This window comes from Argiope bruennichi, chromosome X2, assembly GCF_947563725.1.
Source record: "Argiope bruennichi chromosome X2, qqArgBrue1.1, whole genome shotgun sequence".
Classification (NCBI taxonomy): Eukaryota; Metazoa; Arthropoda; class Arachnida; order Araneae; family Araneidae; genus Argiope; species Argiope bruennichi.
Genome location: NC_079163.1, coordinates 75,206,765 through 75,233,133, shown reverse-complemented (window position 1 = coordinate 75,233,133; position 26,369 = coordinate 75,206,765). Strand labels below are relative to the sequence as shown.

General features: G+C 29.0%; 1 protein-coding gene across 1 annotated transcript in view; it reads right to left on the bottom strand.

Annotated features, from left to right (window-relative positions):
* The window catches only part of LOC129960665 (alpha-tocopherol transfer protein-like), a 56,207-nt gene extending 38,541 nt beyond the window's left edge, over positions 1-17,666 (bottom strand). The window contains exon 1 of the mRNA XM_056074220.1: positions 17,569-17,666. The gene's annotated coding sequence lies outside the window, so the exon portion shown is untranslated. The remainder of the gene's footprint in view (positions 1-17,568) is intronic.
* Between the last annotated feature and the right edge of the window lie 8,703 nt (positions 17,667-26,369).

The following is a 26,369-nucleotide window of genomic DNA, read 5'->3' as shown; positions in this document are numbered from 1 at the left end:
TGATTGTAAACAAGAAATAATTTACTTACGCAATTTCTATTTATTTCTAAATATGAATTCATTACTTTTGATGCTTAATAAAGAATACAATGCTAAAGAATAAAGAATACAATGCAGAATAATTTGCTAGGGTGAGTTCTCTCCCCTCAATTTCTTTATGTACTTTCATAATATTGTGTTCAGCTTAATTGTATGGCAAACCGATGCATCTATATCTCGTATATTAAAATTTTATAATGAATTACATCATTTTATATTTTTAAATTTCATCATTTTATACATCATTTTATATTTTTAAATTTCATCATTTTATATTTTTAAATTTCATCATTTTATATTTTTAAATTTCATCATTTTATACTTGTAAATTTCATCATTTTATACATCATTTTATATTTGCAAATTTCGAAGAATCTTTAATTTTTAAAACCTGAACTTTTATGTTATCTAACGGATAAATTTCGACTTCTAAATTTTTCAATTCTTTCAAAATCGAATTTACCTAATTTGTTCTATTTTTGGGTTATCACGTCACATATAGACAGAAAGTCTGAAGTCAACTAGTAAATGATTGAGAATAAAATTTTATAGGTATCTGAAATAATTGATGAATAAACTTGGATATCAAACTTTATTCATCCAAGTCGCTGCATTTTTGAGTTATCACATCACAAAAACTCGGACAGGTTTCTTGTTACGAATTTTATCTAAAATCTGATAGAAATATACAATTGTGGTGCAAAGACTCATCTGTCTATAGTGCTACGTTTATGAGTTAACACTTTCTCTTACAGATAAATATAATCTGATCCTTTATTTTTCCCATTCTTCTTTTGGACGTAGACGAGAAAGTAGAAGTGGAAAATACTTAGAAATTAATGCTGCAGACAATATGTATCAAAAGATTGCATTTTTTTTTTTTTTTTACAAAAAAAAAAGCTTATTTTTTTATTTCAAGCCAGATTTGAAATTTATTGCATTTCATAATAATAGAAAATTTTTGTAATTTTAGCAAAATAAAACTATGTGAATGTGACTTGATAATTTAGCGGATAAAATTATCAGAGCCTTCCTCTCACATACCCTTCCATCTTCACCAAACCAGCTCGATAATTCTCGTCTAAATATGAATAAGAAGTAAGATAGAATAATTGATGCGATGTTCAACGTTTTTATATGTAGTAGTTCATAATCCCTCACAATTTTTTTTTTCATTTTAATAGCATTTCAGACCCACGAATAACGTTTTAGAAAAGTAACCTCTAACAAAAGAAAATGAATATTCAATAAATCGGATGTAATTCCGTCAAGACGACAAAAATTGAAGCCGGCATTCATAAATGGCCAATGAAAAAATAAATAAAATGAAATGAAATGAAATGAAATGAAAAGAAAAAATAGGAATGCAAACTTTGAAAGAAAAAGAGATTAGTTGGCAGCGCTCCAATTTGAATCTGTTCTCTTCTTCAGCTCTTGTTCCTCTGAATTCAATGAGAGAGAGAATTGCATTGGCCTTCGAATCAAGCAATCAGTTGTGTGCCCAGTGGACTTTTATGGGCTACATGAAAGATAGCACCAGTCCCGCTGCTCTCTTGCTTGTTGGTTTATTTTCTGTATTATTTCTGCGTTTTTATTGCTTTCATTTTTATTGATTATCGAACCCTCAGAGTGATAAAGTAAGCAAAGAATATATGGGAAACAAAGGAAAAGTTAGGAAATTCGGTAAAAAAATGAAAATACCACTTTAAAAAATAATTTCAAAGGGTGCTGCAGGTCTCGTGATTAATCTCTAATTTGGTATTTCCTCTAATCTATAATATTACAGAAAATTAATAACACACCTGAAAGAATAAAAACGCAAACTGTCCAAAAGTGAAAAAAAGATAAGACTAGCAAAAGAATCTCGGTAATAAAGACATTAAATGGTAGAAAATAGTGTTTTAGTTCTTCAACAAAAGAAGAATCCTTTTGTATATAAAGAAGCACTGTTTAAGCTCACTTGCAGCGCTAGCCCCCCCCCCATGGGGTGGCGAAAGAGGAAACCTCACAGTTCAGACTGGGTTCTCGTGCGAGCTGGACCAAGAGATAGATAGATGCTCCTCTACTAAGCAGAAGTCAAAATTTTCACATTGATTATTGTTCGCATTTACCTCCTATTAGAAAAGATGTGATATAATATTGCAATTTTATTATGCTTTTTGATTATTTTATTAGCATTAATCAAATTGTAATTTGATATATCTTTGTTGAGTTTCACAATAAACTGTTTAAAAAAACTACAGTCCACTTCATTTTATTTAGCTAGAGACAGACACGTAAATATATTTTTATTAAAACGTGAGCACTTTTTAAAATGCGTGTTGAGATGTTACCAAAAAGCATATAGAAGAAAAATTATTCCTTTTTGTGTTTCAGTAAGGAAGTTAGTAAAGATTTTTATAAAGTACAATGGAGATCAGAAATTCCAAATATAATTGGACGCTAACTAGACCACAAGAGTTTAATCAAGACTCTTAAGTTTTCTTTTTCATTCCCCCAACTTATCTAAGGAAACGACATTTCCTGTAGTAAAATGAAAGCAATGGGAAATCTATCGAATTCCTCAGAGATGAATCAGAGGAAGTTATTTGAGGTATTTCGAAAGCTAAGCAAAATTAGAAGGAAAATCCCCGCCACAAAATTTGAAAAAGCTCTTGGAATTATCTTGCTGATTTGTAGTAAAATCCGTGTTATATTATATAACGAAGAAAAATAATTATTGAATTTTTGAAGAAAAATCTGAATGTTTTCTTATTGAAGATGAACCCTTCTTTGCGTGATGTTGAAAATTTCCATCTAACATTTAGTGAACAAAAAATTGTACTCAGAACAGGTGTACTGTAAATTGGTTGTCGCTGGCAACTTTTTTCACGACTATTGCGTAACAAAGGAACGTAGCTATAAAAAAAAATCAAATGTTACAATCATTATAGCGGATTTGAAATTGTCATTCCGCTGTTTATTGTGGTTGAAAGGAACTTGCGATTTCTTGAATAGTTTTATAATTAATCTGATTTTTTGCTAATAAAAGCGATAATGAGTTGTGGAATTTATAAGAGAGGGACACTGAAGATTTCGTGCTGAGCTTAACAAGTAAATTTGCATGATAATAGATATTTCTATCATACTGTTTTTTTAAATTATTTTATATATTTATACTAGGATTTTTTAAACATTTTTCCTTTAATATAGAGCATGAATTACATCACCTTGATTTATTTCACAAAGAAGAAAAAAATCATGCAAAGAAAAGTTAAGAAATGGTATTTAAGGGAAAACAGTTATCGTTCGATTTGATTTGATTTTTTAATTTCTTATTTTTGAACTAAAGGAAGATAATTTTTATTACTTGATAGAAATGATTTTTGAGTTTATAACGTTAGTGTAATAATATTCTTTAAAATTATGTACCTTTTAAAAAAGAAGAATGTCGCTTATATAGGCAACTTGAACAATCATTTAATTTGAACCTATTGAACTTTCTTTCAAGTTATTGAAAATAAAAATTACCCAGACTGAATGATATCTTGTACAGTTTACTACAACTCTACAGGATGCACTTTTAAAATTGCTCTGCTCTGTTTTACATTCAGATCTGTATCAAATATGTTTTTCAGGATAATTTCTGTTCGCATGCAATTTTCTATAATCATAATTCAGATAATTTCTACTCGGTTTTCTTTACGGCAAAAAATATATTTCCAGAAGTTTTTATTTAATAATTTGACTGTAGTTTATAACTTTTGTTATTAAAAATAAAATCTTCTGATGAACAGACGAGTCTCTCCGAGATTATATATTGTTCTGAAACGTGAATGTCTAGTTTCACTTAATAATAAGAAATTAAATACTTACACAAAAAACTGATACATAACTCGGAAATTCAATTTTAATTATTTACAAAATATTAATTTTGCAAATAAGTTAAAATTGAAATTATATGAGTATTTCCACTCATTAATTAATGTTTATAAAGGATTGACAATTCATTGTTTATGTAAATAAATATTTAGAAGATTAAATAAAGCATTTATAGTAAAATAAATTGTAATTTGTTCGCTGAGCAAAAGGGTAAAATTGCAAAGGAAATTAGGATTCTGATAATTATCCGAGGACATTTTGTAATATTAAGAAAAAAATAACGTAAGAATTATTTTAAAGCCAAAATTTATTCTTAATTCTTAATTAATTTTTTTCATTTATTCCGATAAGAATATTAATTTTGTTTTATGCAGATTATTAGGCTTGTTCTGAAGGTTTTTAAAATAATCATATCTGTACACCGAACATATGTAGAAAAGTATCATAGTTTTTTGCGATATAAAAGTTAATAGTTAATTTTGTATTTTTCTTTCTAGAAGTTCAGTTTTTTGTACTATATGTTGCTTAAAAACATTAGATTATTTATCCATTCCCTGATTGACAGTTATGTCAATTTACAGATAGCAGATTGATGCGTTGTTGTAATATGGCAGTGGTAATTGTAAACAAAGTTTAAGTGCAATGTTTACCTTGAACTTTAAACGATAAACTTATTTCGCAAAGTGCACGAGACATTGATTTTATGTATCTGTGTAGTAATCAAGAGAATGATTTTCGTTTCTATAAGTTAAAAAAACCAGAACATTCATACTTCTGACATACAGAATTTTATTTAAACAAGGTAACTAATAACGGTGGATGAAATCTTTTTCAAATAGTATATGAGTGCGTACATTGAATTCAATATATAATAATACAAATTTTTGCAATTAGAAAACAGTATAGCTAAATTTTTTTAAAAATATTTCTACGCTTTGTTTTTATGCAAATCCCTTTCTTTATAATTCCATTCTTCCAATAGTACAATATAAACAAGTAATTATTTGTTAAGCATTATATTTATAAAAATCATTGAATTTTTCTACAATCTTTCATAATGGAAAAGCAATAGAATTTAAATACAATAATAAAATGTTAAGACTTTCACAGAAAAAGGCCTTTCTCATGAATGGCTATTGCACTCTTTGCTGCATATAATATCCAAGAAGTTTTTTAACTAATTTAATATACAAATTTATCCCTTCCAATCAAAGAATAAAACAATTCTTTGCGCTGAACAGAAAAATCTAATAAAGAGATGTCTTTTCAATCATTTCATCTTAATTAAAAACTGGTATTTTCTCCCCGCATATTTGATAATATTTTTATTTTATATTCTTATCTTATTATTTTATATTATTTTATACTATATCTAATTTTTCTTTTTTCTAAGCCTTTTTTTATCTTGGGGGGGGGGGGTGAAATGGTCATGTACCTTTAAAAATTGTATTGCCTAAAACAAAAGATCACGCGTTCTCCAAGTTGAGAAATGATGTTCTATTATATGCTAATTAGCAACTCTGGTATTAACTAGCATCATTTCATCGTAGGAGAAAAGAAACAATCCGTAGTTCTATATTCAATAGCTTATTACATATTCTATCATTGAATTCTGTCTGCTCTGATATGACTCTCTCACAAAACTGAATCGAACAAAAAAATATACATTAATCTCTAAAGAAACTGGATTTATTTTCATCTTGTATAGAACTACGATCATTAGTTTGACGTATGACTCTAAATTCTTATTCTGTTGACCACCCCTAAATAAATTATTCTATGTTATAGTTGTGTTAATATACAGGCAGACCTGTGCTACTATGTAGGACTATTTTTTTCTGGACATATTGCTGAAACTACATGCACTCTCTAAAATTCACACTATAAGTGTAAAATTCATAATCAAATTGTTCATAGCAATAAAATATTAATTCGCCGATCTCCGATCACAGAAATGATTTTTCATGAAGCACTGAAAGCATTTAAAAACCTTTTTATAATAATTGTAACAAAAATCAATTATAGAGTCAGTAATAAAGCATTGATATATTAAAACAGTTATCTTGCATATAATGCGAAAGGAGATATTTTATTACTTCTTTCCTTTCACAAGCATGGAAACCACTTCAAAGATAGGGTTGACTGAGCTTTCTATTGTAAAAGTGAATTTTCACTCTTCTGTTGTAATTGCTAGACTGCGCCACATGTTTCTTGAGACGTGAAAAAGTTGCTTCAATAAAATAAAGATTATATTTTTCACGCTTTGGAAGTTTTTGTTTTACTACGATAATGAATTATTTCAATAGATTTTCAAAATATGAGTTAAAACTTCTACGCTGACATAATAGCTTACCTATACTCAAAAATATCAGATAAAAGTAAATGCTACTTCATGAATGGAAATATAATTTTAGATAGAAAATTTTTAAAATTTATTTCAGCTTTGTTTTGTAATTATATGAAGAATTGAAGCAATTTATTTCCTATTCAATTTTCTTTCATTTAGTAATAAAGATACTTTAAATTTTAATATTTACCGGCTTATTAACTATTTGTTCTCATAGTTTATATTTTATTTTCCATATAGATATCAAAACAAAGGATTAAAGATTCAAATATATTATAAGCAAAGATGTTTGCAAAGCTAGTTTATTTGCCACTGTCTCAAAATGCACGATTTCCTTGAAAATACAAATAGTTAGGACAAAATTTAAAAAATAAAAGAAATTGTTTGTTGCTTGTTTTAATTTTAAACGCAACATCAAAATCTCATTGGTAATTTTTATATGAAACATAGTCTTTTTTTTTCTGTCCTAACATAACTACTGAACTATAAATAGCGAATTCATTCAGATTAAGGCATTGCAATCCAATTCATACTTTATATCTGGGAGTGAAAATTCAGCATTCAGAAGCAATTAAATCAAATAAAAAATATTGTTTCCGAGTGTATTAAAATTATGCCGTTTGATTGCAATTAGACATAGCCCTCTTATTTAAAAAATGTTACTAACCTACAGTTAGGAATAAAAAAAATGTAGAAATTAGTTCATTATTGAAATTGAAGAGAAAAGTCAGTGCCCAGAAGATGATCATCCAAAAAAAAAAATGATTTTTAAACACCATAATCTTTTGCACACGTGCCAGATTTGAATGGAAAATTCTTAAAACAGTTATTTGGTTGGTGAATTCAGCCTATATAGTACTTCCAATTCTTCTTTAAAGCTTAGAACTGAGCCCTAGATAATTAGGCTGAAATCATTCCCTGTACTCTAAGTCAATCAGCGCAAGTTTCATTTGTGTGGCAAAATATTTCATAAATGGAATAATTCTTATTTTTTTTATTTTTTCATTAAGAATATGGTTTTTAAAATGAATTAAAATGCCATTTCTTTTTACTTTAAAATGAAACATATACAAAATATAAATTCCATTTAAACATTCGTTTTAAAGATATTGTTAAACAGTTATACTAAATGTATCTATTAGTAGTGATGCAATTGTATTGTATCAGCCCGCGTGCCATTTTTACCGTGCAATATAAATAAATGTTAAGAATCGTTTCTGCAATATATTTAATGATCGTGAACTGCATGGTTTTTTAGAACCTCGAATAGTGTTCAAGGTTATTCAGTACTCTATATCTGTTCATCGAATCGTAACTAAGAAACCTCTATAATAATATGAAAACGATAATAAATCCGATTATAAGCAAGGCACACTATAGCCCTTTGGGATAAAAGAGGTAAAAACGATTTCAATTCACCCAAGAATCGAAACGTCACGGCCGTGACCCTTCATTGAAAATATGGAAACTATCTGGTTCCTATCGAAAGTAGGGATTGCAATACCGGTAGTTTGAGCCATTTGTACAATTTTCTAATACCGGTATTCACAAGTTTAAATACCATTTTTTCGATATTTACTAGAAATTTTTAAAATTATTTCCACTATATGTTCAGGGATCGCCAATATAGCAAAATAGTATACGTTTTTGTTTTTATGTCTCCATAACGTGTATTAATTACACTGTGTTAATTATACTTAACTATACTAAATTCACAGTATTAATTATACTGTGAATACAAAGTTGCATCGTGCAATGAAGAGAAGTAAGATATATTAAGTAGTATGTGAACCATCCAAGGAGGGGGTCAAAACTATCCTATTACAGCTCCGAGCAATACTGCACACGCGCAGGATTCGTAGTCTGATATTCATATCTGTGAAAACAAGGGTTGTAGTTGTGAAGAAAGGGCGTAATATTTCGATATTTTTTAAATTGGTGACAGATGCGGCGTTAGCAGGGGGGCAAGGGGGGCAATTGCCCCCCTGTCGGCAACCGCTTGCCCCCCCCCGTCGGCGAGAGATTGAGAGTTTCGTCGGCAAAATTTTTCACTACTTCAAAATGGTTGTGGAAAAGCACACATTCTCGAATATCAAAATTTAAAAACCATCTTAAAAGTAATATGTTGTAAACAATTAAGTAGCTGTTAAACAGGTTTGTTTATGTTTGGTAAAATAATCAATAGGGTGGCAGGTCAATAAGATGCCGCATTTTGCGGACGATTTTTGATCGCCTGACTATGAACGCAATTTGGTTTATGTAGAAGTTAAATTCACACATTTGCAGGCTTTTGATTGAAATGTCGTTCATCAAGCTTCTAATTAGCATTACTTTTGGCAGTATATCCGATAGGGTGAATAAGTTATCTCATTCTGCCGACTATGAACTGAAGACGATGGAAGTTCACTAATTTTCAGACATCTTATGTAAATGTTCATTCGTCTAATAATTTGCATTTCTTTTGGCAGAATAATTGACGTGTCAAGTGAGTAAGAAGTCACATTTTTGCCGATTTATATTTGTCTTTCTGTTAAGATGTTATCATAAGTTATGAGAAAAAAAATTTTTTTATCGAGTACTTCGATTATTTGCAAGTGGAATTATTAGGGAAAAATACTTTTCGTTTTCCCGTTAGTGCTATTTTATGATATTTTTGTTTATATTGTTATTTTTGTTATTGTATTTTTACTTTGTAGTGGTTATTTTCTTCTAATTTTTTGTTTTGTATTTTCCTTTCTGTTAAAATGGTATATCTCTTGGGCGTAATTTCAGGGGATTTTCGGGTCACGAGGAATCATTATTAGACCTTTGTCTGGATTTCCTCACAGAAAAAATCCCTTTCTTTGAATCCCTGCCTGAGGGTGACCCTTGAAAAAGTCTTCAGGCCGGATTCTTTTTTATTTGGTTTATTTGATTTTCCTATTAACTTGATTTTAATACTTTTGTATCAATTCATCTGTGTTTTAGAAGTAGCTGCAGTTGCGCTCTCTAAATACTATGAAGTTTCTTTCCGTTTCCGGTTTTAGTTTGAATAGGTAATAATTTTTAATTGCAATTTCGAAACTGTTTTGTTTCGTTTTCATTTTAGTTTCGTTTTCAAACTATTCTTACTTTAGATTGGTTACTTATATATATACTCATACATAATTACCCATAATAATGAATAAGAATAATTTTAAAGAACATAAAAAAATCAGTTGATAATACTTCGGTTTGGTTTCATTATTTATATGATGAAAAGAATATGGTGGCACAATGTAAAAAATGTTCAAGAGTTATTAAAGTGAATGAAGGAAGTACAAGCGAACTCCATACACATTTAAAAACGAAACATGATACAAATTTGTTAAAGAGGAAAGAATCTAATTGCGATGAAGATACAAATTTAAGCCCAGTTTCTAAGCCCAAGCCATCAGGGATTTTAGATTATTTTGAAAAAAAAAAACGATAATTTGGATGAAATTATTAGTAAGATGATAGCATTAGATGGCTTGCCATTTCGAGTGTTTTGCAGTTCTACTGAATTAAGAAAATCACTATCCGCCAGAGATTTAAAAAATCTACCAACATCGATAAACACTATAAGAACTGTTATAAATTACAGTAACGATGTTCGCAGTTCTTTGAAACACGAGCTAATACAATTAAAAGTAAATGGTGAAAAATTTAGTCTTACATTTGATGAATGGCCAAGTGTAAGAAATAAACGCTATTTAAATAAAAATATTCATTCAGAAAAAAAAATTGAAATATAGGACTTACACATGTCTCGGGAAGTAGGCAGGCCGAAAAATGTATGGAAGTGCTTAAATCTAAATTAGTGAAACATGGATTGTCCCTGAAAGAAGATATTCTATCCATAACGACTGATGGAGCAACAGTTATGAAAAAAGTTGGAAAGTTTATTGGTGCAAATCAGCAATTGTGCTATGCTCATGGAATTCAATTAGGAGTAATAGATATATTATACCAAAAAAATAAAGAGCAGAAGAATTCAAATACTGTGGATATAGCAACTTTGGATTCCGACTTTGAAGAGAGAGTGAGTTAGAGTGATATTGACAATGAAGATAATGACAATGCAATTGTTGAAGAAGATATTGCTAATGAGGATGAAATATTAACCCATCAAGAATTGCTTCCTATAATTTATTAAATTCGAAAAATTGTTAAGATATTTAAACGTTCCCCTACAAAAATATATATTAACTGAAAATAAAACAGAATATAAGTTAATATTAGATTCAAAAACACGTTGGAACAGTTTACTCCTAATGATGGAACGATTTTTGAAACTGAGAAATCCAATCCAAAAAGCAATAATTGACTTAAACCTGCATATTAATTTTTCAGATAGTGAATTCGACTTAATATCCAAAAATGTATCAGCTCTACTTCCAATAAAACTGGCTATTGAAGCAGTATGTCGGAGGGATTCTAATTTATTAGCAGCTAATGCAACAATAAATTTCATGTTGCAGTCACTGAAAGAACAGCACACATCATTTCCTGAAGAATTATATATTACATTGAAAAATCACTCAGAAGAAAGGTATACAGAAATAGAAAAAGTCTTATGGTATTTACATAATTATAATAATTTTAAAAATGAAAATGAAAAAAAGAGACTAACCAATTCAAATCTGATCACGTTTATAGTAAATTTTCTAAAAATCTTACCCACAAACCTATCCACATTCAGAAGAATTCGGTGTAGTTATCGAAAATTATGATGACACTAATGTCGATAGTGAAAAGAAATTGTCTCTTGAACAAAAATTAGAATTAGCGATAAATAAAAAAAATTTCAACAAACCAAAATACAATACAGAAATCAGCTATATCCAAAACCAACCGATGAGAACCCGCTTTATTTTAAGATGAGGGATTTAGAGGTAAATACTTGGAAAAAGTATATCGCGCATTGCTAACAGTACTACCAACTAGCGTAGATGCCGAAAGAGCGTTTTCGATAGCTGGTAATTTTTGCACAAAATTACGTTCCAGGCTTAATGACAGTACAATTGATGCATTATGTTTTTTAAGATCACATTTCAAAAATTTGTAATAATACCACAAGCTGAATAGTGATATTTACACTTTTTTGTGATTTAAATAAATAAGATGTTCCTTTACTTTTTTGTGATTCTTTATACACTGTTATAATTTATAAGTTACAAATTATTTTTTGAGATATTTTACACTCTCTAATAAAACTGGCAAATAAAACAAAGAAACACTTGTGTTTTCTTTCTTTTTCTAAAATTTCTACTACCGGTATTAAAACCGGTATCACGGTATTAAGATCTAAAAAATACCGAATACCGGTATTGAGCTTTTGGTCCGAATTTTCAATCCCTAATCGAAAGTTATGTTTTGATAGGTGATGTATTTTGTGTTGTCAGAAATCATACAAGAGTTTTTATTATTATTTATTAAAATGCCAACGGGCTCTTTACAAATCAAAATTTGACTTACAAATTTGAGTTCTGGTTGCAGTTAATCCATCATTTGCAAATTAAAAGTGAAAAGAACGATCATACCCTAATTATCAAGTTAGATTAATTATGTCATCCATGTTAGACTTCTTTATTGTTTTAAATCTAGTAACAATGAATTCTGCTGGAGACGATTGGAATGTTGAAACCCAAGGTATTAGGGTTAAATTTGTCTCGTTCTTGAACTTAGCTTGGTTCATGAGGTTTGAAAGCTTTCTGGTACACCAAAACAGACAGCTCCTGAACGGATGATACTCGGTCTTCATCTCATTCAAGGTCTTAAGATGTAAGAGGATATAATTATGTGTCTTTGAAGGAGTGAATCTCATAATAGGGAGAGTGGGGTCATAAAGACTTCCAAGTTTTCATTCCAGTGTTAAAGGGGTTCATATTCTTACACTGAAATTGCACTTTATCCTCCACCGATATGAAATAAAAGTAACTATTTACCCTTAGTCTTATTTAAGAAGCTGGGGGTAAAGCTCGCATTGCTTTTGGAAATATACTTCTCTTATCTATTTTAAGAGTTTCCTGTCCACTTCATAAGAGCGAAACACGATGTTTCTTTTCATAATGATTTGGGATCTGATAACCCAGGGGTTGAAATATTTATGCATACGAGAATGTACACAAATAGCAAGATCTTGCAATGTAAAACTAGTAACTGCCTTGCCAAAACTTAGAAATTGTTAACAATTTAAGTAGAAGCAGCCACCTAATTAGTTTATATATTAATTTTCGTAATCTAATTAGAGCATTTCACTTCCAGTCATACAGGTTTCAGCAAAAGTTTCGAAGAAATATTCTCTAACTGCGCTGGTATAATCTCTCTCGGAAATCTATTCTGGCTTAAGATAAAGTGATAGGGGAAATTAATCGATTTTCGGCTTAGTAAAACACCATTGCACTTCCGTTATTTATTTATTAATTCAGCAAAACAGTAAAATTTATTAAATTGGATGTAAAACAAGGAAGATGTTGAATAATTTATATTTGAAATATTAATTTTAAAAATAAGGTAATTGAAATTCAGATAATCAACAAAATGAAATATATTAAAATTATTTTTATGCAGGATAAAGTTTATAATTATTGTCAGCACTTTATCTGCCATGTAGAACGAAAAAAAAAAAAACCTTTTTAAAACTTACTGCCCATGAATAGAATAAGTGAAGTAATTCCCGCTATTATTATATAAGTCATTAGTTATTTCGACTTTTTTCCAGTTACATTTTCGGAAAAAGGCAGATTACTTTCATTAAAGTATTTCATGAAAAACATTCATCAAAGATTTTGATTCGAAATGTAATATAGGAACGGTTCTGAAATCTTAGAAAGTGCCTTTACAAGATAGTGGTTAAAATATCAAAAGCAAATTAATGGCTCCTACGAATTATTAAATATATTAAAAAAATTCAAAGCATAATTTTTCCGTGAGCGTGTAAAATCCAAGTCATGACATTCAGTTCATATGATAACATTGTCTTACAGATGAATGTTGAAAACTGCTACACTTTCTTTCATATCAAACATACTGATCATTCGAGAGATTTCTCGAAATTCCATAAATTTATAAATACCTAATCAAACAGAAGGTGTGTTCCATAAAATAGTATGAAGGCAAGGGAAAATTGTAGTATTCTGTTTCACTGTCTCCATAAAATACTTAGCGTAACTTTTATTAAAATCCAGACGTGTAAAAGTCTACAAAATCATATTGGAAGCTATCCCAAAACAAATATAGGGAAAGTTATTATTTATGGCAGCTTTTGGCTAGCATAAAAAAAATCTATAAAACTATTACAAAGTCAACAAATAAGGGAGACAACATTTTTCCATAACGCATTAATACAATATCTTGTCAATACAAAAATTACTCAGTATTTTTTTAACGATAAGCGAATAAAAGTTTTTCATCACTCATTCCCAAATTTTTACAGCCAGAACAATAGGAAGATACTCAAACTCTCGGTAAAAATATTTATTATAAATATCTTACATTATAAACTAGTTTGTCTAAAAATCGAAAAAGCTAATATCGCATGGTAATGCAAATTTATATAGATTGATTATTTGTCTGACATTTAATGGCGTAAGAAGCAGTTAGGTTAAACTTTATAGAAGAGAAAGTTGATTCACGAAAGAAAAGGTACATGTTAAAAATCTTAAATCATAAAAGATAAGAGTAAAAGAATATATTCAATAAAGTCGGACAAAATAACGATTCATATTTGGGCAATATAAATGTAATTGACATTATTATTTAAAATAAGTCTACTATTATATGCATCTGAAATAAGTAAAAGTCGATAATTGAAAGCTGTAATATACTCCAAGCCAATAAATTCTTATTTGAATTTTAGTAAAAGTTTTGCTAATATTATTCTGATATTAAACTGTGATAACGAAATTTAAATGATGAAAGGCGATATTTTTAAAGACCTTTTAAAAAATTCGGTGATATTTAGTAACAAGTTTCCATTCCATTTGTTAAAAGCAGAAGGTCACAGAGTTTACATTGCTTTTCTGCCTGATCAGTTATAAGATACATTCGAAATTTACTTCATTTATTGCAACAAATTATTGAATTTAATTAGTCTTTAAAGCCTTCCGCTTAGCATATTAAAAACGTGCCGGTACACGTGTTGCATTTCCAGTTCCTTAGTTATTAAATGCTTTGCACATTTCAACCGTTCAGCTCCAGTGAATCTAGCTTCAATTAGTTAATTTCACTGTGAACCATTGTATTTCGTGTATCTTCCATAAAGTTCCTGTTCTTTCAGAATCTTTGTCTTCTGAAGCCAACCATCAAAGGATATTTCATCCGGCATTCTGAAAGCATAGAAGTGGAGCACCACTAAGAATGTTTTTTATCCTCTCTTTCGAATGCAAATGAAGACAAACATTCACTGAAAACTCCTTTTGAGATAAGGTCTTATTTTTGCAAGTAAAGACCAATGAAATGTTAAAGAAGATTTGATTGTCATTAACACGTTACTTTATTCGATCATAAAAAAAATCCACTGCTGAATATTCATAATTATATGAAATAATATCAGTTTAAATTTTATTTTGATCGCTTTCAATCAACAAGAGCAGAGTAGCATTTTCCGTTGTACGAATAGATGTTCAAGAAAACATTTTTAGTTTCTTTGTGTATTGGCTGATAAAGATATCGTGAAGAGAAACTTAAGAATTTCACTCGTCTTGCTCAAAAAATACATGGAAAGCTCCAATTAACGTGTAGATGATTTCACTTCTCTATACTATAGTATAACATATATGTCATAACTTTAATTTTCTGCTTTAGTTTCCCGCATACATCTAGAGGTAAACTGTATTGCAATGGTCAAAAATCCAAACTCATGATTTTGATAAATCTTGAGTAAGCTACTAAATCCGAGTTATTTTCGCATTATTTTCTGATAACTCAGATCAAGACTCCTGCTGTATATGTATAGATTGTTTGCGAATTTTTCATTATGCAACGAATCTGTTTGAATTCTTCTTTAATTTCATTCCGACGTTTTTGTATTCTTAGCTATTTTAATTCACTTACACTTCTCTATAATACAGATTTTTCACGATGAGAAAGCATCGAAATTATGTTGGGAAACCAATTATTTGCTGAATTATTTTTTTGCATCACAGGTTATCCGGGAATTCGATTTCATTTCTAAATCTGCTGTTTTACAAGACGAAATCAAATGGAAGTAAAAGTAATTCTTTTTAACCGATGAAATGTTAAGTAGATACATTTAGATGTTAAGTAGATACATTTAGTTTTAGCCGATACAGCTCTCAGAAAAAATAAAAAATATTTAAAAAAACTACTTATAAATATAGAAAAAAAATACACTTTTTTTTTCTAAAAATAGGAATTTGAAAAATATCTTGGTTGTTTCTGAAATAAAATTAACTAAATACCCCTAAATATTTCTAAAATACGATGGCGTGGGGAAATATACAAATTAATGGCAGTATTTTCATAGTATAAACAGACTTTTACACTCTTTCTCCCAAAAGAATGCCAGCATATTTTTAAGCATTAATTAACGTAATAAATAAATTGTTATTAATTTTTGCTGAAGAGATTGTTTATATTGTGCATATATACATTTATATTGTGCGAAGTCCAAATATAAGATCAAAAATTGTATAAAAGGGCACTTTTATGTGTATGCATTATAATCATATTAACTCTTGTATATATTAATTACTTTTGTTAATTACGCTAATTTTTTTCTACCGAAAAAAATATTCTATAAAAATAGTTATTTTCTAAGTTCTGAAGAATACCATCAAAGACAAACCCGATAAAACTTAACAAATCTACAAGATTCGAAACACGACATTAAACATAAACTTATACAAATACTCTTTATGATTATGGTTTTTGCAATCATTAATCATCATTTAAATTTTAATATATATATTTTTAAATATTGGAGGAGCATTTACGAATCAATTATTTAGAAATGGCAGACAATCGTCTTAGAAAAAAAATTATCAAGTAGCTACTCACTAAAATTGGCTATCAATATTTTAAAACAGTTGCTTACTAGCTGGAATATATATTTTTCTTCGAGTTTGAAATTAAATAGTCCGAGTAATACAATCATCCAGGTTAAAAATTGTTTGTTATTATAGATTACATTAATATAACAAATTCTTGAGCTACACTTATGTGTATCTCACTACTACTACACTTATGTGTTTATCTATATGTTGTATGTTGAGAATTTAATATTAAGATAATTTCTAAGAAATTTTAAGATGTTTTTTTATTGTTATAACTGCGTTTGAGCTTTAATATGTTTTATTTGATTTATGAACTTTCTTTCCAAAATAACTGTGCGTTACATTAACTGCCTGAAATTATGCAATATACTTAACATTATGCAATTACTTAAACACAAATTACTTATGCATACTTAAGCTGTTGAGAAATCTAATTCTAAAAGATTGGGAAATTTTAATAGATTTAAAGTTCATATCTCTTGCTAGCACGTGTCTAATTAAATTCTCAAGAAGTTTTTATTTTTAATGAAATATATTTATTTCTTACATTGCAGCCTGTGCCTTTCAGACCAATTCTTATTAATGTTAAACATAAAAATTAAGAAATAAAACGAATAATAATTTTTTAAGTAATTTTTCTGATTTTCGTAATTAAATGTATCTTAAGTATTTCTGCTTCTTTTTTTAAATAAAAATTCGACTACTAGGTAATTCGAAGCAATATATTTATCGATGTGGTTATGACTTTAAATGAGTATTCTTATTTTGGGGTCAATAAGAACATTTTTTTTTTTAAATTTAAATACTAAAATCATTTATTAACTTCAAAAAAGTATTTCTAGTTTGTTATTGTTTCATAACTTTTCTGTTTATTGGAAGGAATGGCACAGTAAGGGCATAATAATTTCTAAAGTTTAACTTAAGCAAATTAAATAGTATTTACGATTTTTCAAACAAATTGATCGAAATGTTCACTGAACGAAAGACTTGAGCGCTAAATTTATTCGAAAATTTAGAAATATAAACTGAGGTGTAATTAGTATATGAGAAAAACAAGAGAGGTGAAAGCAAAACAGTAAATGAAAAGAGAGAAAAAAAAACAAAATATATAGACCGGAAATGTAAAATATAAATAAAAAGCATTTAAATTTCTAATATAAAAGTAATTCTAAATTTCAGATAGCATTTACAAAAGAATATGCTTATATCTTTTATTTTAGCTAAATTATAAATATTTTTACGTATCGAATGAAAGAAATGAGAAAAGCAAAACTTTCTTACATAATTATAATGAGATATTACCTCATGCAGTGAAACTTCACTTTAATTTCCTTCCTGTTGTATTCCGGAGGGATTCGATTCAGTTCGACAGATGTTGAAGTCAAACTCGCGTAGCTGCAGTTAGTTTGAAAGTGAAAACGAGCGAAACTTCCAAAGCGTTGAAGCATGTCTCTGCTGGAAACCCTGTAGACACGCCTCAGGCACCAATTCAGCAGTACAACAGGTCGGTCTCCAAAAATTGGAACAACATGTCATTGCAGAAACTCACAGTCGTGTCTGTTTACTTATTTCCACTGGATGCCCATATTCAATTTTATGTATGCATTTAACAATGAAACAATAGAAACATTTAAAGCGAAATTCAACTTTTGGGACAAAGGACGGGCTGAATTCAGAAGGGATTCTTTAAATTGATATATATATATATATATATATTATGCATAGATAAATTTATTAATAAGATAACATATGTCTACTTTTATTTTTAGATGTAAGTACAATGATAAAAAAAAAAACTCTTAATTTCTTTCAATAAATATTTTTTGGCGTTCTGTGAATGAACTAATCTGATGTATAATAAATTAAATGACTCACTTTCCACATTGAAGAGCTTTGGGCCTGATGCAAACACTGTTATGTGCTTGTGTCAGGCTGGCTATCAAATTTTAATATTTTTAATAGAGGTTTTAATGCAAGATTTCAGAATAAAATGAAGTATTTGTTTATGTAAACAGAATTACACAAAGAAATGTTAAGCTGAGCATAAATCAGCAGAAAATATTAGAAATGTTCTCTTCCAAATATCTTGCCTTTTAAAAAGGGGCCATACACTATTTTTCGTCTTCACCACTTTCAAATTTTAGTATTATGAATTTTTCTACTTTTGCTAATACTGATGTAAAACGTGAAGCAGGATAGATTGTCATCAACCTACTATAATTTAGTTAAAAGCATTTCGATTCTGTCCAAGTTTCAAAAACTAAAGGTGTGTTCGTTTTACTATTTGACTGTTTGTTGCACATTTTTTAGATATTTGCTTAATGTGCGTACGAAACTGAATACTTTTTCTTGAATTTTCAATGAACATTCATTTCATAACATAGCCGATGGGAAACAGGTAGCCTAATGCAATGAGAAAAGATTCCTGAAAAATTCGAAATACAACCATTTCGATGAGACCACGAACCACCTTAGAAATATAGAGTTTTTTTTCCCGTGCAACTCGTCTAAAGCAGTAAAAAAAATCATAAATTTGTGCATGAATTTAATTCGTCAAACTGAATTACCTGCTCCCTTACAACAATAATCTCTATGATACTACTGCTGTTGGCTTACAATAATTGTTTGTGCATGTAATCTTCATCGTGTGATTTTCAGCATTTTGATTATAACCAACACCGTCTTATGCCAAAAATGTCAAACATTTGTTACTAAAACATAGAAGCATACTAGCGAAAATAACAAATTTTTCAGTCTTTTTCGTAAAGGGCTGATGAATTATCCTGATCTGATACCTTATATATTACTAAGTAAGCTGTAAACTGAAATGACGAATGTTTTTTTATAAAATAATTATCTGATTTAATGATTTTTCAATTCTTTAATACGGAATTTTTTTTACTTAGAAAAGTATTTTGTGCATAATCGGATAATTTTAAGTGAATTTAAGAAACATTGTAATTTATTTTATGCTCTTATTAGGCTCAAGAATGTACAAAATTGTTGAAATTAAATTACACATTTATCTAAATGCAGAATAGTAGCGCTGATTAATTCTGATTAAATTCGAAATTTCTCATGATTTTTTCAGCATTCAAGAAAAATTGTACACTCTACACATCTTAAATATAAATATGAACACTTAATAATTGTAATTTTATTTAATATAAATATTCCTATCTTCGGTAAGTTAACTTTTTCTAAGACTATGAGAATTTGTTATCCATAATTACCATAAAATTTATCAGTTTTTAAATGTAGATGATATTTCCCTGATTAAAATAGTCAATGAATTCATCAAACTATTTTACCACCTCTGGTTATAACTTCTATCCGTTAATAACTTCAAGAATCACAAAAATATTAACATTCACTTTCACCACATAATGTAGTTTGAACAATCAAGTTAATGAGCAATTAATTAATAGCATTATTTTTGTTTTGAGAAAGTGAAGGGGCAAAATCTAAAGCTTAAAACTAAGTTTCCGTAAGTTCTTACTAAAATTTTTTAAAGGAACAAACACCTAAATGTTACAATTTCTTATCTGACACCGTAAAAATGTGTCTCAATTTGATAATTAATCATAAATTCTGCAAATTAATAAGCAAATAAAATTAATTTGTAAGATAATTGAATTTCATTCCTTAAATCACTTTCATCACTTTTTTCATAATCAATTCTAAAAGTATTTTAACGCAACACTATTTTTTAAAAAATGTCCTTTAAAGGGCTGTGGGGTAATGAAGGGTTATACCGCACACACGTAAGGAAGCTATCACATTTTATTGAACTAAATAATCTGTTGTAAAAACGTGTATCATATTGTGTCATTATTTGTTTGAAACTACGAACATCCATAATCTAGCATTTAGCGGTATTAATCCAAGGGTCAAGTGTGTTTTCTGTTCAAACCAGGAAGTTGTTACCAGAGAAAAGAGCCGTGTTTTAAATTATTCCCTTCATCATGACTACTAGTGCGAGAAGACATTTCAGTTCGACCTAAATGTTGTTATGAGAAGGAATAGAGTGATGCATACAGGTCATTTAGGAAAACAATGCTCATATAACACGATGCTAGTGTAACAAGCTAAATGATATAATTTTGGTTTTCTATCAAACTGTTGAAATTCTGTCTAAAATCAAAAAACCAACCAGCTACTACCTGATTTTTTTTTAGAAATAATTCCCGCGGGCGGAAAATTTGCAAATGTAAATCAAAAGTTAAAAAAAAAGTATGCAAAAAATAATATTTTATATCTCTGCTATTTTCTTATTAAACTTAAAATAGAAAAAAAAAATTTCGAAAAGAAAATCAGTTTCCTATTCACAAAGAATGAGAAATCAGAGTGAAAAGATTTTTATTATACTTCAATAATAATTCGATATGATTTGCTCTTTACTGTCTTGGATATTGTTTAACACAGGATGTCTAAGAAATTCGAATACAATTTAAAATGGATATAATTTCGTAAGAATGTGTTGTAAAAATAATTCCTATAAAAATAACAATGCTTGATACATTCAATTTTTTGACGTTTTCTAATTTAACATAAAACAGGTAAATAAAATTCAAAAAGAATATCTGTTTTCAAATCATAAAGAATTTAGGTGAAAGATTGTATCTGTAATGATTTAAAATGATTAGTTGCTGTAATACTGCTAAATACAGTTTGCGAATAAATTTCAATTTGAAATATAATAGCTTAGTAAGTAAGTGTGATAAAAACTACTCCTAAAAGTGATTAGAAAATTAGGTGTATTTATTTTTATGCTGAATTAATTTAAAAACGACTTTATCCTACTTTTGAATAGACAAGATAGTAAAGTATGTTATTCACCGTGGGAGTTAGAGATGCAGAAATTCCATATTAAGTGCATGAAAAAATTTAAAAATAATACAATTTATCTTCTAAGGAACCAGTGGATGAAGAATCATTCTGAAAAATAACTCAAAGCATCTGAGGAAGCCAGCTAGAAAGTCCTATTGTAGTTTCTACTTTCTCGCGCACTTAAAATGTGACGCGTTTTTTTGTTGCGTTTCGTCGCATGGGGAAGAAAATTACTTTTTTTGCAACTTTTTTTGACCAACTGAACTTAGAAATACAAATCTATATATAGTTTTGCTTTCAGTGCAACTTAAAAAATTTCAATTATGTAAATTTTTGCGTTTTTGAGTGAAGGCATTCGTATACCTAAAATTAAACCTTTCATTTAACCTTTTGGCTGAGTAGGTCAAAAATTTATGATAAAGAAATGATATTCTAAATTTCTTCCCTCTAGTTTATTACGTTTTGAGTTATTCTGCCCACATGTACACAGACGCACCTACAGAAAATGTAGGGGGTAGATTTTGTCCACAATTTTGTCCACAAATTTCGAGTTCGAATCGTTTTGACGATTACAATACAGGGTGTTCATTAATTATTGTCGGGGTTTCCGTACCTCATAAATTTCGAATAAAAAATATTACGCAAAAACCGATTACGTATTCGTAAATTACAACTCAAAGAATTTTATTAATGATATTAAAGTGCAAAGCTTGCACAATTTGCACTTTGTAGGCATTCAGCTGAAGGCGATTACGTATTCGTAAATTACAACTCAAAGAATTTTATTAATGGTACTAAAAAGATTAATGAATTTGCACATGGCTGCCCTTCGTGGCTAATTACCCAGACTGCAAATGCGCTAAGATCGCATTGTTGCCACGTAAAATTCTTTGAGTTGTAATTTACGAATACATAATCGCCTTCAGCTGAATGCCTACAAAGTGCAAATTGTGCAAGCTTTACACTTTAATATCATTAATAAAATTCTGTGAGTTGTAATTTACGAATATGTAATCGGTTTTTGCGTAATATTTTTTATTCGAAAGTTATGAGGTACGGAAACCCCGGCAATAATTATTGAACACCCTGTACTTTTTCATACTTCGTATAAAAATAAGATAAATAAATAGCATTGCTACATGTTAAAATAATTATAATAAAATTATTATAATTTTAATAGGCACTCAGATTTTATAGACACACTGTAATTTGATAGCCATATATCGAATTTATATGCTTCATCGAAAAAAAGTCAGAAGGAAAACAAACTCCAAAGGGATTCATTTCATTCTGTCTGACACACGAAAAGTTTGATACATAAATCCTGTTTATGTATCTTATTGCAAGGCCATTTTTAATGACATAAACCTTGACAACAAAACTCTGAAGCTTTTCTTGGAGAGTGACAAAAATAGTATTTAATGACATCGATGTTAATGTAAACAATTTTTAGTACTATGCTTACCCGAAAAATGTACGGCAGTACAAAAGATTTTCAGATTGTTTAAACCTTGTCATACATTTTTAGTATTTGCAATCAAGACTTTTTCAACTGTTTACCTTTCGCCTTTTCTCATCAAATCCTGTGGTATGAGAGTTCAAACTTTTACTAAAGCTAGAAAGAAACATTTTAACTTGAGGAATCAGAATAGGAAATCGTTTATTTATAGAAACAAATATTTATTTTAAAAAACGCTACTATAAATGATCTCAAGAGCGCTCATTGTGATACCAAAATACTCTCATCACGTAGACGTTCGAGGATATAGTTATAATTAACCAGCGCATTCCCCCTTTAATAAAACAATAATAAGTGGAGATAGTTCTAAAGTAATAAGTGAAGGTATTAAATTGCCAAGTTTTTAAAGCAGATACATTTGCATTAAAATAAGTGTTAGTTGTATTTAAGTTAAAGTTATAAGTTTAGTTAAAGTCATATTTAAATTTTATATTTTATTGGAATGTTCATTGTTTTATATCAATAATTAATAATCATCAAGGAAATCATCAATTGCAGAACCTCCTAAATATGAATGTAATTAAAGTAATCAGAAATATGTAATACATTTTTTTTATCAGATATAATTGTTTGAACACATTTGCTGATTTGGCCATTTGATGCTCGTCATTTCCATCTAGACGATAAAAAAAATCAAACCATTGGGTCACAGTTAAATAATAAAAAATAATTAAAAATCAGCAAAATCAGTAATTAAAAATCAGCAAAATCAGTAATTAAAAATCAGCAAGGAAATCATAAATTTCAAAGAGTCTTCTAAATATGAATTCAAAATTAAAGTAAGCAGCCAAATATGTAATAAATTCTTTTATCGGATATAATTAACTGAACACATCTGCCGATTTGGCCATTTGATGCTCCTTATTTCCATCTAGACGATAAAAAAATCAAATCATTGGCTCACAGCTTATTTCCTCATCGTTCATCACTCAAGCCCTCTCTTAAGAAATGAAAACCGAGTTTCCGGAAAATTCTCTACAATATCGGAACAAATTCTAAATTTTTGCTTTATTTGAATGCGCACTACAGAAAATCGAATCAAGTGCTGCATAATACAGAAGATTTACATACTTTTGTCTTATTCTCTATCGTTATACCCAACATCACAAAATCATACATATCATAATAAATCATATTTCCTATTTTCCTCCACTTCTTTGAAAACAGCAACAACAATGATCTTATCACAAAATCATACAAATCCAATTAACAGCGCGTTAGGGATATCCTTGAACTTAAAACTTTTGAGTGTTTCCGGCGATACAAGAAAAGGGGTTATTGTTGTTGGAGTTCTTTTACCCCTTCAAGACTAGAGGGAAACTAAATAAAGTAATATAATTTTTTAAAAACAGTCTTGAAGGGGTTAAAAACGCATTAGTGAACTCTTCTCTTGAAAAGAATATAAATATTGGAAATCTTGAATTTCATTTCCGTGTCTATCCATCTTCTCATTGTAAAATTAAGAATACAGAGTGAAATTTGGAAAAATACAAATTACATACTATTAATCCTACAGCTTTAACGTATGCGCAAAATATTCAAACATTCGAAGAATGAAACAGGTAGGAAGCTTTGCAAAAGCTGTAAAAATTTATTTTGCATTAATTTTTGAAGAGATGATTTCAACAGGTAGTGGTATAGAAATAGGGACGCAAGGGGTTACATATGCCCTGGCAGCCAGTCTTGAAGGATGCCATGGATACAAAATATTAGTGCGAGGAAGTCACTTTTTAAAATAAACTATCTTCAGGGGATGAAAAAATACTATGCCCAGTGCCATTTATATTTGCTAAACCGCTGATGACAATGAGGACAGCGGAAGATTCATATTATGCCTCAAGCAGCATTTACCTAGCTACGCCATTGTCTACAGGGATCCAAACCTGATGCGTTACAGTGTAATTGTTTCGTGACATGATGATAAATTTCGTAATCCCAAAACTTTAACAGCGTTGATTCATTCAAGATACAATAATACTGGGCAATGGTGCACTTTTAGGCACTGAAGTTTTTTTTTTTTTTTTTTTTTTTTTTTTACCGATACTGTTTGATATTTTCTACAATAAAAATTTTCAGAACAGATGATTAACCATTGTTTCTCAATAATTTGGCCTCGCCACTAACCAGATCTCACTCGATATTAAAACCTTTGGCTAGTTTTCTATTTTGTCGAATTCTTGTATTATTCTGTCGTTAAATAAATAGCTGGCACATCCTCTGAAATACTTGTAGTTCAAATTTCGTATCAACAGAAAGTACTCCCTAGCCCTCTAAACTCATGAAGTTATATTCAAACAACCCATTTTAAAGAATTGAGTAATGTGTGCTTACGTCCGAATGTAAGAACATAGTATGTAAGTAAATAAGCTAAGTGCATATATGTAAATTTCTACTATTTTCTAGAAGTATTTTTTTCTTCTTTCTCCTCCATATATTTAGCAACCTTTCATGCCAGATCTTTTCAATGCAAAAAAGAAGATGCTCAATTCTCTACTCATCTGCTTAAAGAATAATTGCTTCTGATTTCAGGCTCAGGGGCAAAGGCGGATATAGGTATTTTGAGGCCCTAGGCAGTACACAGCACGAGACTCCTCTTTCAATAAACTAGTTAATTTAGCTTATAATTCAGCACATTTTAAACTTACAATCATGTTAATAATTTATTTTAGAATTTTTTTTAAATAGTTTTATGAAAATTGATGTGAAATAAATTTATTTGCTATGAATCATGACAGCAAAAACCCCACTTTGATAAGCACTATTTCGGGAGCGCTTGGTATTTATAAATACTGTAATAACTAAGTGAATGCAATGAAACATACAGAAACCTTATCAATTATACTTGAAAAAATGCTAATTTTATCTTAATATTTATTCAATTTAAAGAAATTGTATTTTACACAAATTTTTTTATTTTGCAATCGAGCTGACATCATCTAAATCAAACTTTCCCTCTTCCTTAGCCCAGTGATCCTAAGCAGCTGCTTAGTCGAAAATCCCCTAATTCTCAGGGATGCAGAGAGATTTTCTGTAGTAAACTTTAAAAGCACGACAGGATCCCTACTTTGAGACACGAATCGGGCTCTGTAATGACTACCATTGTTCTGAAATTATACAACGAGTAATTCTCGAAATTACCGGAAAGCAATAACTCGCAATGTCATAGAACTTAAGGTCAATGAAATAAGATCTATCTATTATTTTCGACTTTTACTCGATTTGTTATCAATTGAATTAATTCCGATTCGTTCTCGTAGCGTCATCTGGTGATAAGTTGGAGAAACAACAGATTTCATGATTAAAAAGTATAAAATTAATATCATAAAAACACTTCTGTTTACTGCACTAAACAAAAAAAAAGCTGTTGCTAATTAATCTTGTTAAGAATATTAATTTTACAAATATACATGGTTTTACTCATAAAAGTAAGCATATGATGTTGGCAAAGAAAAATTTGTAGCACTACACTAATTCTTTGAAAAAAAAAATTAAATAAGAAATGTATTCTTTCAGTCGGACCTTTTATTGATGCTTTTTCTTCTATTGTGATGGTATTCCTAATCTTATTTTTTTTTCTTCTTTTTCTAGTTATAGTAAACAAATAATCGTCTAAAAAGCAGTTTATTTTCTGTATTTTTAAATATATGATAAATACTACATGAACCTTTTCTTTAAGTCACAAGATAGTGCTGACATCTGTTAGCCTATAAATGAATCATGATAATTTAATTTTCTTAATATGAACTTTATTACT